The following is a 14,166-nucleotide window of genomic DNA, read 5'->3' on the forward strand; positions in this document are numbered from 1 at the left end:
AATTAATTCTTACTCAATAATTAAGCAATGTCCACTACTTAATCCTACCTGTGAAATAGCCAAAAGATTTTAAAACTATTTCAATTGCTTTCTATACAACATGTCTAAAAGATACATTTCTTCTTCTCTTGACATCAAAATTTTACAATTTTTTATCTTAAAAGATAATTACTGATAACATTTATTAAATGTAAGGAAATATTCTATACATTTTTGATAGATTTACTCTTCTATAAACCACCTGAAATAGTTATTTTTAATTCCCATTTAAAATGACAACATTAGGTTTATTTAACTTACAAAAATCATTTTTATTCAATTATTTAACTTTCCTTCGCCTGTTTTTATTATATTCACAATTCCATTAATATTATTGTTTAATTTTGAGACTATTTACATTTTAGGAAATTAGGTCTTCTCATCTAAGAGAATGGCTTGTGTTTTCATTTGTTGTGTTTCTTATTGTTCTTTAATAAGTTTTTTTGTATTATACCTGCAGTTTCATTATGAGATTTTCCTATTTTATTGTCTTAATTATATTATTTTAATTTTTACTTAAGTTTTAGTTACATAGAAGTGACAAACTTTATTGTAAAAAGACCACCAAAGCATACTGTTTATGTCTTATAGTGGTTGGGTTCAGAAATACTTCCTTTATGATGAGTCTTTAGATAAAATCTATTCAATGTCATAGAGTTGGAACTTGGGCCTAGTAGGTCAGAGTGTTGGCTCCATAGGTAGACTGGAGGGTTAGAATATTTGTTCTGCCATTACCTTGGAGCTAGTTTCCTCATTTGATTATGAGGCTGTGATTTAATTTATGTAAAGGATTATAACAACTTGGTGTATTGCATTCATTGCTCAGTTATAGTTATGATGGTTAGTTGTGGTTCAATTCAGAACATTTACAGAATGACTAATGTATCCCCTGGCACTCACAGTATTGCAGGCCATAATTTTTTCTTTTATTTATTTTATCAAGTATTCACCATAACATATTATATTAAAATTGTGTTATTTCCATTTGTAGATAATTGATAGATTAAGGAAAATCTATAAATTATTTTATAATTTAAAATTATGTATACTTAAAAATTAATAGAATTTAAAATTCTGTTACTGATGTTTTTTAAACATTTTTTAAAGACTAAATCATCTCAGATGCTTTAACTAGAAAATTAGATCAACATCCGAAACAAAAAGGAGGGGGTAATAAGAATAAGTGGTCCTTAAGTAATGTTTATTATAGAAAGGCCAACATAGCTATAAGCACTTTACATGTACTAACATGCACTAACTCATTCAGTACAGTGGCACCATGAGGTGGGTATTAATAATATTCTTCTTTCATCAGGTGAAGAGATTAAGCCACAACAAAGATAACTAGGTTGAAATAGCTAGTAAGTGGGAAAACTGAGATTTGAATCTACACAGTCTTAGTCCAGAGTACCTGCTTTTATGGCATATTCTATTTTCACAAAATGACCACAACAGAATTTCTGGACCCATATACTCTTTCATAAATTCTCCACTACATATCAACATATGGAATCTCTTTCTCCTGGGCTGGTCTATGTGCCTGCTTTTATAAATAATGTATTGGCAGTGACCCTATGGGACTTTTTTATTTGTTCTTTTAAAACTTGCATTGAATGTCTAGTTTATATTTGATTTTTCCTTTAGTCTATGTAGCTTTGACTCTGTATGCTCTGTGTGGGTATATGTGCATTTGTGTGTTATGTATGTGTATGTGCATGCATTTAATTTCCAGATTGAGTTGCATACATTATGGTACTTTACTCTTAAATCATAGTTCCACATATATATCCTAAAAATGGGGATATTCTTATACATAACTATAATACAGTTATCAAGGAACACCTTTATATAATACTATTATGTAATCTAGTGTGTATATTCTGATTTTTTTTCAATTAAAAAAATCTGGTATGGTTTGACTGTGTCCGCACCCAAATTTCATCTTGAATTGTGGCTCCCATGATTACCATCTGTTGTGGGAGAGACCCAGTGGGAGGTGATTGAATCATAGGGACAAGTCTTTCTCCTGCTGTTCTCGTGATGGTGAATGGGTCTCACAAGATTTGATGGTTTTAAAAAGAGGAGTTCCCTGCACAAGCTCTCTCTCCTTTTGCCTGCTGCTATCCATGTTAAGATATGACTTGCTCCTCCTTGCCTTCCACCATGATTGTGAAGCTTCCCAGCCACGTGGAACTGTAAGTCCAGTTAAACCTCTTTTTTTTGTAAATTGCCCAGTCTAGGGCATGTCGTTATCAGCAGCATGAAAAGGAACTAATACAAAGTCAAAATGTGCTTTTTCTCATGTTTCCCCCCTCAAGTTCATGGGATCTAATTTGAATTTAGTTGCCACCTCTCTTTAGTCTCATCTGAAGTGGAACACATTGAGTACATTTTTTTCGGTGACATTTTTGAAGAAACACTTTAAAAACATTAGTTTTTAAATCATCTTGGGGGTTTGTCTGATGTTTCTCATGATTAGATTTAGATTATTACGTAATTTAGGACAAGATACAATGTAAGTGATTTTCTGTCTTCATGGTATGATACCTGAAGGCACATGATATCCATTTACCACTCATTGGTGATACTTATTCTGTTTATTTCGTCAAAATCTTGTACAATTTCTTCATTGGATAGTTACAGTATAAGATCAAGAAAATAACTGCTTTTCTTGAAATATTTCCTCTACGTGTAACGTCAATCAGTAATTTTTATCCTAACAACTTTTTCCCAGCTTAGTTGCAAAAGATGAATTTCCAACTTAGGAACTTCCCAATTTGCCTTTGACAGTCGACATTTCATGACAAGCAAAAGCCCTTCCTTCTTCTTCTCTGAGAACTGTTTATCTATCAATTATCTATATCTATCATTATCATTATCTATCATATATTTTCAATCAATTAGTGTCAGTATAAAGGAATAGATTTATTTTTTTCTTTGTAATGTTCTATGATTTGTTATTTTACTTACTTTTTTGATATTCAACTTGTACAACATTCGGCTAATAAGGAACTTTTCTCATTTCAGTGACAATTTAAGAGAGAAGCAAGGTAAATGTATATAATTAGGGCTGTCATTTAGACCTGATCATCACTGCACACTAACTTTCTTTAAATGTCTAAAACATCTAACTAAATAACCTAATTTTATATTCAGGTCATATCATTCCCTTTAATTTCAAGGATCATGACCAAAGTAAAATAGGCTGTTCAATTTTATGTTTGGTCTCCAAAATAAGTAATATATCACCACAATTCACCCAGATTGCCTAACATTTTACAGACAGCAAGACATGTATTCATTTTTGACACTGTTATTTAAAATATGTGCTCAGAGATTTCAAAATTCCACAACCTATATATAAATTTTATTTCTATTGAGTTCCAAATGAAAAATATAATTTCTTTAGTAAAAGTTAACTTTTTTCAAAGGGAACTATCTATTTATTCATTAGTTCATTCCCTTGTATTTTAAAATTCTGATATATATTCATAAGTAATAATTCAAGTTATTAGACTATACCACATAGAACCAATGTGTTTTCAGTTGGCTGCTTCTCTGTATCCTATTTGAAAATGTTCACAGCTGTATTAACTACACAAATTCATATTTTCAACTTTAGAATGACAAAATCTTGTGAAATAACATCTTTAATGTATGAAGACTGAAGTTGGAAAATAAGTCAGTTTTTATTGATAATATTCTTATAATAGCTTATATGATTTTCTTTCAAGGCTATGTAAAGTGAAAGTGATTGTGAACATAGAGTTGACTTTGTTAGTACGAGGTTAACGATGTGATTAAAAAGAAAAGTATCATTATGTTTTATTTTTATTTGTTTTTGAGAGAAGCAGAATTAGGCAAATATATATTAAGGGATATAGTGTTGAAAACACTAATAAAAGATGCCATAAATACTTATATTTACACAATTATATATGAGTGAAGAAACAAAATGTCAGTAACCTATAGCCTAATAAACATACATGAATGTAAGAGTGGAGGTAGAGGCAGTTTCAGGAAATTTGCAATCCAGCTACATATTGCAAGAAATGTAGCACATGATGTAGGAAACACAGTAGATTGCTGAGACTATTACTCCTTCCAATAGGAGCAATTATGAGGTCAGAAGCAATTATCCATTTATCAGAGAGAGGAAAATAAGAAGGAAAGTGTAACAGAAAAGTTAAGAAATATGGAAGCCAAATTGACAATGTCTATTACATGTTTCTTTTAATATTGCAAATGTTGAGTGAGAGAATGAGACAGAGGTGATGTTTGAGGATATAACAACAAGAAAACAGTAACATTTCAGACCAGAAACTGAGTTTGTCACCAGAAAAGAGTTACTAAGGAAAATTATAATGGGCTATTTTTTAAATAAAGGGAAGATAATCAGAGGAGTACTTGACAAATTAAAGTGACACCAGATAGAAGACATTGATGCAAAAAGAAATAAATAAAAATCTTGTAAACATTAAGATAAAACTGTAAATAAATACATCTGCTTGGGATTTAAAATTGATAGTATGTTAATATACAAGAAAGAACTTACACATAATTTGAGAGGAAAGCAAACGGAGGTATATTGCACAATTTTTTTTTAAATTTAGGAAAATAAAGGTGCTGATTAACCACGACTTCAATAACTTTAAAAAGCATGTTGTAATGTCTAGAATAATTACTGAAAGAATAAAATTACTTGAATAACTGCAAAAATACAAAAAGAAAAATATGAGTTAAAAAAATTACCAATTTGAAAGAGGCTAAAGGGGTAGAGAAAAAGAAAAAAAAGAACACACATGACAAAGGTAAAACACAAAAATAAAATTATTGATTCTACCAGCAAATGAAAATAAGAAACATAAATAGACTAAATGCTTAGTGGAAATTTAAAGTCACCTACTTGGGGGAAATCTATTAAAATGTTGTAAATAGGAGAACTGTGCAAAATATAAAGATGCTAAAAGGATGGAAAAAATAGAAAAAAACTAACAGAAGAAAAAATTAAAGTTACAATATTAATACTAGAAAAAAATGGAATTTAAGGTGGATTCCATAATTGGCAATAAATACGTCAATTTAGAATAAACATTTCAATACATCTAGCAAATATGATAATTTCAGTTTTGTAAAAATCTACTGGTATTGCCTCGACATGTATGTATTAGTTTCCTAGGACTGCCAAAACAAAGTACCACAAACTGTGTGGTTTAAACAACTGAAACTTAATGCCTTAAAGTTTTTGAAAATACAAATCTGAAATCAAGATGTTGGCAAGGTTGTCTCCTTTGGGATGTCCTGAGGAAGAAACTCCCAACACTTTCTCTGGGCTTCTGTTGATTGTTGTCAATCCTTGGCATTCCTTTGCTTCTAGTTCACCTCTCTAATCTCTCTCACCACACAGTGTACTCCCTCTGTGTCTCAGTGTCTGTGCTTTCTCTTCTTGTGAAGATACTAGTTATTCAATTAGGGTCCATCATAATCCAATAATATCTCATTTCAACTAATTACATCTGAGCAGACTCCTTTATTTTCAAATAGGGTCATATTCTGAGGTTCTAGGTGGACTTGGATTGCTGGAGAACAATATTCAAAATAGTAATAAATAAAAATAAATACAAGGAGAAATAGAAAAATACACAATGATAGAGCCAACTATTAAGACATCTATCTTGGTAATTAATAGAAAAAACAGACAAAATACAAATTTAAACAATATATTTTTAAGACATACATAAACTAATAATGAATATTGGCCATATCCTAAGTCATAAATCAAATACAAGCAATTTCAGAAGATTAAAATTACAGTTGGCATAGTAGAGCCAAAAGTTAAATTTCCATCCTTTTTTTGTTTTATATTACAAAATTTACATGGCATAGGAAACATCCATTTCTGTATGTATTTATTTTAAATGATCTATTTATTCAAAGGTAATTGGTGCATATTTTGAGTGCTCTTATAAAATTGTTTTTTTCTATTTTAATTTCTAAGTGCCTTTTTGAGATTCTCTACTCCAGTAATTAATATTGATAGTTCCTATTTTCTAGTTATAATTATATTTTATCAAGATTTAAAAGGTACTAACAAAAAAGCAGTATTCAACTATTTTGAATTTTAATTATTATATGTACATATATATTTTCTTATAGCAAGGCTACAAGATCTATATATCTGTATACATGTACATGAATATATATTCTAGTTAGATTCTAGTTGTTTATTACATTTTTCACATTAGCTCTTGACAAAATAATAACTTTATCAATTGTCTTTTTCAATTTAATTAATTCTCTTTAGATTTTATTTTTCCCCATAGAGATCAGGCTTGTTTAATTGTCAAATCAGGAAAATAATATTTTGAATTAAACATATATTATTTTATTTTAATATCTTCTTATTAATAAATAAAGTAAAAAGATGTTTTTCTTGACACTGTGATAGTTATTTTCTAAGAAATACAATTACAGCTTTGATTTTTCTTATGCCATCAGTTTTTACTAGTATTGTTTTAAAATTTTTTCAAATGAATATTTTCTTGAACAATTAGTTCATTGTGTTGCATTTTAGAAAATATGATTTCTGCTTTTCATAAGGTATTGAATTTTTTTCATAATATTAAATGTGATATAGTTTTATGAAAGTTCTAAGATTGCACTAGAGCAAGGCTATACACTACACAATGTATTTTAAATATTGAATATAATGTTTTTAAAAATGATTTTAAATGACTTTAAAAAATTAAAATTATTGTTATTGTTATGCAGTCATAAATCTCTTAATGATGGAAGTACATTCTGAGAAGTGCATTGTCAGGCAATTATGTCATTGTGGAAACACAAGACAGTGTACTTACATAAACCTTGGTTCTATAAAGGTATAGTAAAATATGGTATTATAATCTTATGGGATCATTATCCTGTATGTGTTCCGCTGTTGACCAAAGCATTGTTATGTGGCACACAACTGTATAACAAGTCTTAATAATTTGTAACTGAGATTTTGAGAACTTTGTAACTACATCTCATTTCTATTTTTTCTTTTTCTCCTTGATATTCATTCATTTAAAAAATTACATATTTGTAAGTGCATTTATTATTTGTAGAAAAATTTTGATTTTTTTACTTGCCATGAACTATTACTTCATTAACTTCACAGACCTATTTAATAAGAGATATTAAAAAATGGTATGCCCACTTTGAAAGTATAATACATTGTTTAACATAGATTCTTACAGGGAGGACAGAGGAAAGCAGAAGAATAATGGTTATACCAGGCATGCTGACTACCTTCCATTTGTCTGGCATATCTGCACTCCACTCTGCCCTGGGTTCTGGGAGGTTCACTGTGTGTAGTCCTTAGTTCCTCCTCCCCTCTGGCTCTCTGACTTTGGTTTAGGTCTGCCCAATGGGAAATAGCAAAAGAATACGAGAAAAAAAAATAGAGACTGAGGTTGAAGGTATCCTTTAAGGTTGCCCCTTAGTGGCAACCTTCTATCTGTGCACCTGTCCTCTCCTTTGAGCTGAAGAGTGTTAATTTTGACCTGCTGTTCTCAGCCCCATAGTACCGCACTGTTCTTTAAGGTCTTTCTCACACCTTGCCTGTAAGCTTTTGTGAGTGATCTATTTAAAACAAAACAAAGCAAAAAAAAAAAAAAAAAAAAAGAAAGAAAGAAAGAAAGAAAAAAAAAAGAAAAAGAAAAAGAAAACCCAACCCTTCAAAGGTTCGAACTTAATTGGATGTGCCATCTGTTTCTGATTAGGACCCTGACTGATATACCGGGAAGTTTTCTTGCAATTGACAGCCTCATGGAAACTGTCCAATTCTCAGGAGTCATATATTTGATAATCAGTCAGCTCCATGTTTACTGAGAAGAGGCACAATGCAGACTCTCATTTTAGTATGAATAGTTAGAGTTACTTTTGCTCTTATACGGATGCCAAATTTGAGTATTACCACAATCCCCAATATGTGTGTTTTCCAAATAATTTTAATTCCTTTAACGGTGTTTCTGTGTTATATGGGAAAAAAAGGAAGTAAGACCATCCTGTATTAAAGATCAATATTTGGTCTTGATATTTGGTAAGATTCTGGAAGAGAGATTTTCCATTTAAGCCATCAAATTTAGGAAGTGATCAGAAAGAATAAGATGGGCCAATCAGTGGGTCAAGAGAAAATAAAGCAATGGGAAGGGAATAAAAAAGGGCTCTAATTATTGAAAGAAAGAAATAACATTTTAATGCAAAATAATGAACAACTTTAGGAAAAGCTGAAGAGGATGAAAAGCTGTTTTTGACAAAAGTGAAGAACTTAAAGCATGAACTATGGAAATTTATTAATTTTTTTCTAGCACAACATAATTAGCATTCAAAAAGCGTAATGAAATGAGCACAAGGCAGTTAGCTCACTTAATTATGAGTTGGATTAATTCTGAATGGGAAAATGTTTTTTATTAGATAATTTAGAAACAAATAATTTACCACGTACTGATAAGTAAAAGATACACCAAGGACTTCTCGCTGTGATTTTAAAAACAAAAAGATTTCCTTTTGGAACCTGTATTTATGGGCTTTATGCTTCACAAACACTTTCAGAAATTTACATTTGAAGGGAAACGTAACAAACTGAAACAAAATGATGAGTGTTTTGGTTATCATTATTATCTTTTTCTTTCTGTATACAGCAGGGAGGCAATCTGACTCTTTGATGTAGCTTTAAATTTAGAATAAGTGAATTTATCAAATGCATGTGGAATTAGCAACTTGAGACTTAGTCTTTTCAAAATATAATGTACAAAAGATACATAGATGTGTTTTAGTGAACATAGTAGACTCTTAAAAATGCATTTTCTCAACTAGTTAGAAGGACTTATGCTTGGCATCTCTATTTTTTTTTTTAATAAATCATCCTAAAACATGAACAGCTACGTGCCTCCCATCCCCATATCAGGCCACAGTGAACTACCACGCTAATGATCATTTTTTCAATCACATATTCATTTCATTAAATAATAGGCAGAAAGATTTCTGAGAATAAATTCTGTACATTCAATTTTTAAAAATAGTTCAAGTCAAAATATATAGAGAAAATAGAGCCTGGTCTCATTAAATTTAAAAATATATTTCTGGCAAGGGTTAGCTTACAACAATATTGGAAACTTGTTAAGGTAATTAAGAATAATTATAAGACACTTTAAGTAGTTCCAAGGTAAGAGCCAGCAAGGATATTTTTTCTCTGAAAAATTTAAACCCATGCATATAAGGAATTTTGTTGTGTAGGTGTTTGTGCACACACAATTTTGTTTGTACATGCTTGGACATACCCTTGCTGGTACTGAAGAAGGAGAAAGGGAGTGATAAAAAGAAAGGTCATTACAGAAGAAACACAGTAAAAAGTGAGGCAAAAATTAAAATGGAAAAATGTCAGAGGAAAGTTAGATACCATTTTGGGTATGTCATATACTTAAATTCAGATATAGATATATCATACTTGATTAAATCATTATTACTGCTATAAATTGTAGTTTTAGCCTCAACCACAAAGTAGATTTTGCTTAAATTTTCTGTCTTATATGCATTTGCATTTTCTCTAGTTTCATAAAAGATTATTTTTTAACTTATCTTTGTGAAAGTTCCAAGTAGATTGTTTTTTCCAACTCTCTATCAGTCATAACATTCTTCCCAAAATGTTTAAAATTATCAGTCTGACAGGTTTTTCTTTGTATGTCGGTTTCCTGGTGATATGTATCCTGAAGTTATCTACCCTCCTGACTCAAACAATATCAAAAGCTGTGTAGGTCTGTTTCACAGATGTCTTTCTAGGGTTTTGTTTTTCCATTGTTCAAGAAAATTCCTTTGTCCTCTTTTCTACTGGAATTACTGAATCTATTTCCTGAATCTATTATGTTCCTATTTCTCATTTGTACTGTTTTAATGGATTATATCCCCTGGGAGCTTCTGGGGAAAAGGTACCCGAAGTGGGTACCTCCTTTCTGCAGGCAGGTCAGCCTGACGAGTGTCCCGCTCTCAGCAGAGAGGAGACCTGAAGTGAGTAGCTTCTTCCCACAGCTGGTTGTCCCTGCGTCTGTGACTGGCAGATTCCAGGGTTTTTATGGGCTCAAAAGGGAAGAAGTGTATGCTGATTGAGCCATGGGTGGTCATGGGTGAGGCCGGAAAAAGCACTCTAATTTCTCACTCCTAGCTGCAGACTCCACTGGTACCTGGCAGCCCAGCCCCCAGGGTTCAGGCTGTCCCCAGCTTGAAGGTGAGGTTTCACCAGTGATTCACCCCTTTCTGCCCAGTGACCCACCCCTTTCTGCCCAGGGACCCATCCCTTTCTGTCCAGGAACATGTCTTCCTCCTGCCATTAACATGCCTTCCACGACACCCAGGCTGTTTGTACTAAGGGGTGCCTCCATGTCTGGGATGAGCTGCCTTCAGCACCACCCCCCAAACACACACCCCTCCTCCTTCCCACGCTGGTCTGCACCCAAAGTCTGGAGGGAGCCAAGGTGGCAGGGAGCTGGAGTTTCAGTGCCGCCCCAAGCATGTGCACACCCAGCCATGTCATGACAGCACCCGGGCTCAGCCACTACTTTGCTTCACACAAGAACGGGTGCCGGAAGCAGGGAGAGGTCAGACAGTGGGAGCAGGCACTTAATAAGCCTGCGGTGGCAGGGGCTTACTGGGCCCCCAAGAACTCGGGGATGCCCAGGTCTGAAGCCATGGCTTGGCAGCTGCATCTGTGCCCAAGAGTACAGGGCTCCCACCCCATTAACTCAGTAGGAAGTGGGGCTCCCACTTGTTCCTGGCTTGCAGCAGCCCTGCAGAGCATGCAATCCCAGCAGTACCTCCCTCACTTCCGCCAGTGTCTTCACAGCAGCTGTTCCAGATGGGCTGCTGCTGTCGTCACAGGAGCAATAGATTTAAATAACATCAAGGACATATATAACAGGAAAATGAATTAAAATAATTAGGAATTGATACATTTGAATATATTTGCTGTTTTAAATATAATTTATTCAACAGTAACTTTATAATTTATTATTTAACCATAGCTCACAAAATTGCATGAAGTTTGAAGAAGTGGTTTTTATGAGCTAATACAGTTGGCTCCTACCCAACACTATCACCAATATTTCTTTTACTTTTATATATTTGTTAGCAACATTTGAATTCCAAATGCTCTTAGATGTTTTCTAAATGTTTATTTATATTAGTATTACTAGAAGTTTTATTATTATGTGTAATTTGTATGTTATAGTTGTTTTATCATTGAATTTTTGGTTCTGATTGATTTTGCTATTGTTTCATTGTGGCTGTTTCATTCTTGTCTCACATTAGAGATTTTTGCCAAGTAATTGGGGATTCTTGGGGGTTTGTTCAGGCAAAAAGTGCAACTTTATGAGAGAGACTGCCATCTCTGTGTGCATGTACTGTATAGGGATTGTTGTTTGAAAGGCAATGAAGTAGCAAGCTGCCTGTTTTATATAAAACAGCCTGTTTTTATATAAAGATCTACAAATGTCAGAATCTAAAGATTTTTTCATCTGGGCTGCTCAGTTAAAGTTTCAACATTATCCAGTATGCTAACACTTGTCAATTTGCTTTTATTTACAATATTTTATTCCATTGTTATTTAATGTGTTCTTCACTTCGTCATTTGGAGTTTATGACTTTTTAAATACATTACTCTCATTTAATTGTATTTTTTGGAGGAGTAAAAATAAATGTGTGCATTCCATCTGCCATGTTTAGCAAAGACTGTCCAATTTATCTTCTGTTTACTTTACTCTGGATTTGTCAGCACTGCTCTACTGAAACGGATCTTTTTTGAGGTCAAATTGTCTGTTGCTAAATCCAGTGGATACCTCTTTGCCTCCAGTTTCCTTGATCTTTTGACAATATTTGGCACAATTTACTATTTTCATCCTCTTGAAATGTATAGATTATATGACACTGTTTTTGTTTTGTTTCTTAATTTTCTTGCTAACTCCTAAATTATGTCTGTTTTTCTCATTTAAGAAAATTCTGCTCCCACTTTTTTTCTCTATGGAAATCTAATTCACATCAGCATTTAAGAACATTACAGACAATTCTCAGATCTCCAGCCCTATACCTCTTCTGTGAATTCTACACTGCATGGTGTCTCCAAACTGTATCAGTTGATGGGCTTCACAACACTTTTTTATTTCCCATTCACCCTTAACCCACCCAATGAGATTCACCTTTCAAATTCAAAACTTGGCAATCATTCCTGATTCTTCTCTCTCCATAACTCCCATAACTGCAAGCCCCTTCTGTCTTCTAATATATAGATAGCACCCACTCATCTCTTACCCACACTCTTGCAACTAAACACTTCTTATTGTTCACTCTTGCTCCAATATCAATTTATTTGTTTTTCAATATCCTATATTATCATGAAATAGTCTTAAACATGACATAGAAGATTCAGCATTATTTATCTAAACTCTAGCCAGCTCCCCAAATTTCTCCTTTTCATCTGCTCAATTCCTCAGAAAGATCAATTTTCATTTTTTTCTTAAATATGTTGTGCTATTTCTTTCAGGATTCTGTATATGGACTTTGTTAATTCTACTTTCTCTGCTTGTAATTCTCTTTTCCTCACTCTTAGAATGACTACAAACATTTTATCTTTCAAGATTCAGATCACTTAAGCACAGGGACTATTCTTAACCACCATCTTATTTTTTTTTCCTTCCTAGAATTTATTATTGCTGATAATTGTTTTATAAATTTCTTTTTAGTTAAAGGTCTAGGAGAGAAGGAACATTGTTTGCCTTCTATCTCTGATTCTTCAACAATTAGCACCCTGAATAACTCATAGTAAGTATTAATTAAATATTAGCCAATTTAATGCATAATATCAGAAACTGGTTTTTGATGAGTGGATGTAACATTTTATTATATCTTATTTTGTACTTTGTCTCTCAAAAAAGTAGATTTAATTCATGTGATTGTATCAAGTATTCATTCACAACGCTACTCTTTATCAAATAGCTTTTTAAGTAGAGAGAAGTGATAACTGATGATATCACGTTATACATTACCTGAGCTTTCAGTAATCTATGCTGTGTTAAACTTTTTACTGGTCTACATAGTCATATGTGGATACAACAGTAGTTCAGAACATATTTGTAATTGTATATAGTGTGTTTAGAAAGAGGAAGATAGAAAAAGAAAGAGGAGGAGGGGGGAGGAGGAGGAAGAGGGGGAAGGAGGAGGAGGGGAGGAGGAGGGGGAGGAGGAGGAAGGAGACGAGGAGGAGGAGGAGGGGGAGGAGGAGGAAGAGAAGGAGGAGGGGGAGGAGGAGGAAGAGAAGGGGAAGGAGGAGGAGGGGAGGAGGAGGAGGGGGAGGAGGAGGAAGAGGAGGGGAAGGAGGAGGGGAGGAGGAGGAGGGGGAGGAGGAGGAAGGAGACGAGGAGGAGGAGGAGGGGGAGGAGGAGGAAGAGGAGGAGGAGGGGGAGGAGGAGGAAGAGGAGGGGAAGGAGGAGGGGAGGAGGAGGAGGGGGAGGAGGAGGAGGAAGGAGACGAGGAGGAGGAGGAGGAGGAGGAGGAGGAAGGGGAGGAGGACTAGGAATTAACCTAGCACACCCAGTTCTATTGCGTGTTGTTGCATAATGTCTTTAGAGGCAGGAAGTTGTTATTGTTTCCTCTCTTTAAAAAAACTGTAGTGATGTTCATAGATTTAAATCTTTCAATTGTCGTTAGTCATTAGTGGACCCGAAAATTTAAGGTGACACTATTTTGAGGCATCAATCTAAATCACATCCATCAGTTTAGAATACATTTTATAGACTCTCTTATCAGTGAATGAATCAAATAATCTTTCAAGATTATCTTATTTTTTTTTCTGATAATCCAGTCTCTGCACGTTATATGAGCTTAGTGGTTGCTTACACCTCAATAAGCATTTTATAATCCTTCAGATCATTCTCCAAAAGAATCACTTTCCCATGTTACATGTGTCAAAGCATAAATTTAAGTTAGAAGAATAGTGTCTCAGAGTAGATGATGAACAGCTCTTAGAGATGATTTCTGAGTTCTTGTCCCTTACTTTTATAGCTCACTACTTTACAAGTTTGGCAGGGGAAAAACTAT

Source organism: Gorilla gorilla, chromosome 3, assembly GCF_029281585.2.
Source record: "Gorilla gorilla gorilla isolate KB3781 chromosome 3, NHGRI_mGorGor1-v2.1_pri, whole genome shotgun sequence".
NCBI lineage: Eukaryota > Metazoa > Chordata > Mammalia > Primates > Hominidae > Gorilla > Gorilla gorilla.